This window comes from Triticum aestivum, chromosome 2B (assembly GCF_018294505.1).
Source record: "Triticum aestivum cultivar Chinese Spring chromosome 2B, IWGSC CS RefSeq v2.1, whole genome shotgun sequence".
NCBI classification, from domain to species: Eukaryota; Viridiplantae; Streptophyta; class Magnoliopsida; order Poales; family Poaceae; genus Triticum; species Triticum aestivum.
In genome coordinates, this window is record NC_057798.1 from 720,528,383 (window position 1) to 720,533,624 (window position 5,242).

Consider the following 5,242-nt stretch of genomic DNA (forward strand, 5'->3'; position numbering starts at 1 on the left):
GCCGCCGCGGGATCGTCCCCGACCTCCCCCGCCTCACCGGACCCCCTCCCCGACGCCGGCGGCCGCCTCCCCGACTCCCTCCTCGCCGGCCTGCCTCCTCCTCCCCGCCCGACTCCTTCCGCTCTGTCCCGGTCGTCTCCGTCGACCACCCCGGCCCGGCCTCTCCACGCTTCGTCGTCCTCCTCTCTCCAACGATGTGAGCAAGCCCCCCCCCTCTCCTCTCTGCCCCACTCAATGCGCCGTCACCGTCGCCACTCGCACGTCCGCCCGCGCCCTGCCCGTGGCCCCCGCGCTGGCCACGCCCAGTGCGCGCATCTAGCCCTGCGACCGCTCGCGCCTGATCTCGCCCCGGCCTCGCGCAGCCCCGTGCTCGCCCGCCTCTGAGTCCCGCAGGACTGCGGCACCGGGCGCCGCCCGCAACTGCCGCTGGGCGTTGTCGTCCTCGACGCGCTCGGCAACCCCGCGCCTCCCCTCACGCTCGCCGTTCCGTCTTCCGTGCGTGGCTCCAGCCACCTGGCCGGCACCGTCGGCGCCCCCGCACCCGCTCGAGTGCCCAGCCGGGCTTCGCCCGTTAACCCGGCGCCCAGCGCCCACACCCGACTGCCCTCGCGCCCGCTAAGAACCCCCCGGTGACAATGACAGATGGGGCCCCACCCCCCATAGAACTTTTAAATAAAAAGAAAAGGAAAATGAGATTTATATAAATAAAAAAATGAATAAAAACTAATTAATTAATTAATTAATCAATTAATTAAGTAAATAATTAATCTAATTAATCCTGATTAATTAACCTAATAACTAATTAACCTAATTAACTACTGTTAATTAAACTTAATTAGGTTAATTAGTTAACAGTGTATGACGAACGGGACCCACCTGTCAGGGTTGACTTAGTCAACCCCTGTTGACTGCTGACGTCAGCATGACATCATGCTGACGTCATAAATACATTTTTTTGAATTAATTAAATAAATAATTAAATTCTAAAATTGTTAAAATCTTTTAAAAATCATATCTTTTAATCCGTAACTCGGATTAAAATATTTTCAACATGAAAGTTGCTCAGAACGACGAGACGAATCCGAATACGCAGCCCGTTTGTCCGTCACACATCCCTAGCATAGCAAACACGCAACTTTTCCCCTCCGGTACATCTGCCCGAAAACACGAAACACCGGGGATATTTTCCCGGATGTTTTCCCCCTTCACCGGTATCACCTATCCCTGCGTTAGATCACGTCTAGCTCTGCTTGTTGTCCTTGTTATGCACTTGCTGCTATGTATTTACTGTTTCTTCCCCCTCTTCTCTCCGGTAGACCCCGTGACGATGCTGATGCCCCTGTGGTGGACTACATCACCGACGACCCCTCTCTCTTGCCAGAGCAACCAGGCAAGCCCCCCCTTTGATCACCAGATATCGCCTACTCTTCTCTATACTGCTGCATTAGAGTAGTGTAAGCATGTTACTGCTTTCCGTTAATCCTTATTCTGATGCATAGCCTGACATTGTTGCTACATCTGTTGATAACCTTACCTGCAATCCTAAATACTTAGTATAGGATGCTAGTTTATCATTATTGGCCCTGCATTCTTGTCGGTCTGCCATGCTATACTACTGGGCTGTGATCACTTCGGGAGGTGATCACGGGCATATACTATATACTTTACACTGTTACATACCTGTGATACTGTTCGGAGATGGGGGGCTGAAGGGACAGGTGGCTCCATCCAGGTAGTGGTGGGCCTGAGTTCCCGACGGCCCCCGACTGTTACTTTGTGGCGGAGCGACAGGGCAGGTTGAGACCACCTAGGAGACAGGTGGGCCTGGCCTTGTTCGGCATTCGCGGATACTTAACACGCTTAACGAGATCTTGGTATTTGATCTGAGTCTGGCTACTGGCCTATACGCACTAACCATCTACGCGGGAGTAGTTATGGGTATCCCGGCGTCGTGGTATCAGCCGAAGCACTTCAGACGTCAGCGACGGAGCGGCGCGCGCCGGATTGGAACGTAAGCCTGCTCTTGTATTAAGGGGGCTAGTTCTGCTTCCGGCCGCCCTCGCAACGTGCAGGTGTGCTATGGGCAATGGGCCCAGACCCCTGTGCGCTTAGGTTTAGACCGGCGTGCTGGCCTCTCTGTTTTGCTTAGGTGGGGCTGCGACGTGTTGATCTTCCGAGGCCGGACATGACCCAGGAAAGTGTGTCCGGCCAAATGGGATCGAGCGTGTTGGGCTATGTGGTGCACCCCTGCAGGGAAGTTAATCTATTCGAATAGCCGTGATCTTCGGTAACAGGACGACTTGGAGTTGTACCTTAACCTTATGACAACTAGAACCGGATACTTAATAAAACGCACCCTTCCAAGTTCCACAGACAACCCGGTGATCGCTTTTCCGCAGGGCGACGAGGAGAGGATCGCCGGGTAGGATTATGCTATGCGATGCGACTGGAGATGCGCTTGGAGATGCTACCTGGATATGCTACTTGGAGATGCTACTTGGAGGACTTCAATCTACTCTCTTCTACATGCTGCAAGACGGAGGCTGCCAGAAGCGTAGTCTTCGACAGGATTAGCTATCCCCCTTTTATTCTGGCATTCTGCAGTTCAGTCCACTGATATGGCCTTCTTACACATATACCCATGCATATGTAGTATAGTTCCTTGCTTGCGAGTACTTTGGATGAGTACTCACGGTTGCTTTCTCCCCCCTTTTCCCCCTTTCCTTTCTTTCTGGTTGTCGCAACCAGATGCTGGAGTCCAGGAGCCAGACGCCACCGTCGATGACGACCCTTACTACACCGGAGGTGCCTACTACTACGTGCAGCCCGCTGACGATGACCAGGAGTAGTTAGGAGGATCCCAGGCAGGAGGCCTGCGCCTCTTTCGATCTGTATCCCAGTTTGTGCTAGCCTTCTTAAGGCAAACTTGTTTAACTTATGTCTGTACTCAGATATTGTTGCTTCCGCTGACTCGTCTATGATTGAGCACTTGTATTCGAGCCCTCGAGGCCCCTGGCTTGTATTATGATGCTTGTATGACTTATTTTATTTGTAGAGTTGTGTTGTGATATCTTCCCGTGAGTCCCTGATCTTGATCGTACACATTTGCGTGCATGATTAGTGTATGATTGAATCGGGGGCGTCACACACAGCCATGTGGAAGAAGAAATCTATATTCTGGGAGCTAGAATATTGGAAAGTCCTAGAAGTCCGCTCTGCAATCGACGTGATGCACGTTACGAAGAATATTTGCGTGAACCTCCTAAGCTTCTTGGGCGTGTATGGGAAGACAAATGATACAAAGGAAGCACGGCAGGACCAGCAACGTTTGAAAGACCCTGATGACCGGCATCCGGAATGGTTTCAAGGTCGTGCCAGCTACGCTCTGACCAAAGAAGAGAAGGTCATCTTTTTTGAATGCCTGAGCAGTATGAAGGTCCCGTCTGGATTCTCGTCCAATATAAAGGGAATAATAAACATGGCGGAGAAAAAGTTCCAAAACCTGAAGTCTCACGACTGCCACGTGATTATGACGCAATTGCTTCCGATTGCTTTGAGGGGGCTCCTGCCGGAAAATGTTCGAGTAGCCATTGTGAAGCTATGTGCATTCCTCAATGCAATCTCTCAGAAGGTAATCAATCCAGAAGATCTACCACGGTTACAGAACGATGTGATCCAATGTCTTGTCAGTTTCGAGTTGGTGTTCCCGCCATCCTTCTTCAATATTATGACGCACCTCTTGGTTCACCTAGTCGAAGAGATTTTCATTCTCGGTCCTGTATTTCTACACAATATGTTCCCCTTCGAGAGGTTCATGGGAGTATTAAAGAAATATGTTCTTAACCGTGCTAGGCCAGAAGGAAGCATCGCCAAGGGCTATGGAAATGAGGAGGTAATTGAGTTTTGTGTTGACTTTGTTCCTGACCTTAAGCCGATTGGTCTTCCTCGATCGCGGCACGAGGGGAGACTAAGTGGAAAAGGCACGATCGGAAGGAAATCAATGACATGTATGGACGGCCATTCTCTGACTGAAGCACACCACACTGTACTGACCAATTCCAGCTTGGTGGCTCCGTACTTTGAGAAACACAAGAATATTTTACGCTCGGACAACCCGGGAAGCCTGAATCCTGGATTAGGAAGGCCCACATGGAGACTTTCGGCAGTTGGTTGAGAAAACATTTAATGAATGACAATGATGTTGTAGATCAGCTGTACATGTTGGCCAAGACACCATCTTCGACTATAACGACTTTCCAAGGGTACGACATAAATGGGAATACATTTTACACGATCGCCCAAGATAAAAAGAGCACCAACCAAAACAGTGGTGTCCGCTTTGATGCAGCAACCGAGAATGGGCAAAAGGTCACATATTATGGTTACATAGAGGAGATATGGGAACTTGACTATGGACCCTCCTTTAAGGTCCCTTTGTTCCGGTGCAAATGGTTCAAGCTAACAGGAGGTGGGGTAAAGGTGGACCAGCAATACGGAATGACAATGATGGATTTCAACAATCTTGGTTACCTTGACGAACCATTCGTCCTAGCGAAAGATGTCGCTCAGGTTTTCTATGTGAAGGACATGAGTAGCAAACCGAGGAAACGGAAAGATAAGAAAACAATCAGTACATCATGCGATGATCCAAAGCGCCACATTGTTCTTTCAGGGAAAAGAAACATCGTGGGAGTGGAGGACAAGACAGACATGTCAGAAGATTATAATATGTTTGCTGAAATTCCGCCCTTCAAAGTGAACACCGACCCAAGCATTAAGTTAAATGATGAGGATGCTCCATGGATACGGCACAATCGTAAGCAAGCAGGGACACAAGGGAAGAAATGATGTGTAATAATTTATTGTACCAAACTTTGTTGAATGGATCATGTGAATTATATTACCCGTGATGTGTTTGGTGTCCATTTTCGAATGATTCGAGATACCACTGATGATAGATGAAATTTGGAGTGATTTAGTCATACTCCTGCCTAGGCGTATAAAATTTTGAATTGAATTAGTTTTATTTTTCTGAATTTTTTGATATATTATTTGTATTTTTAACATTTTGAATTGAATTAGTTTTATTTTTCTTAATTTTTTGACATATTATTTGTATTTTTAGAATTTTGAATTGAATTAGTTTTATTTTTCTGAATTTTTTGATATAATCTTTGTGTTTTTAACATATTGAATTGAATTAGTTTTATTTTTTGAATTTTTTGATATATTATTTGTGTTT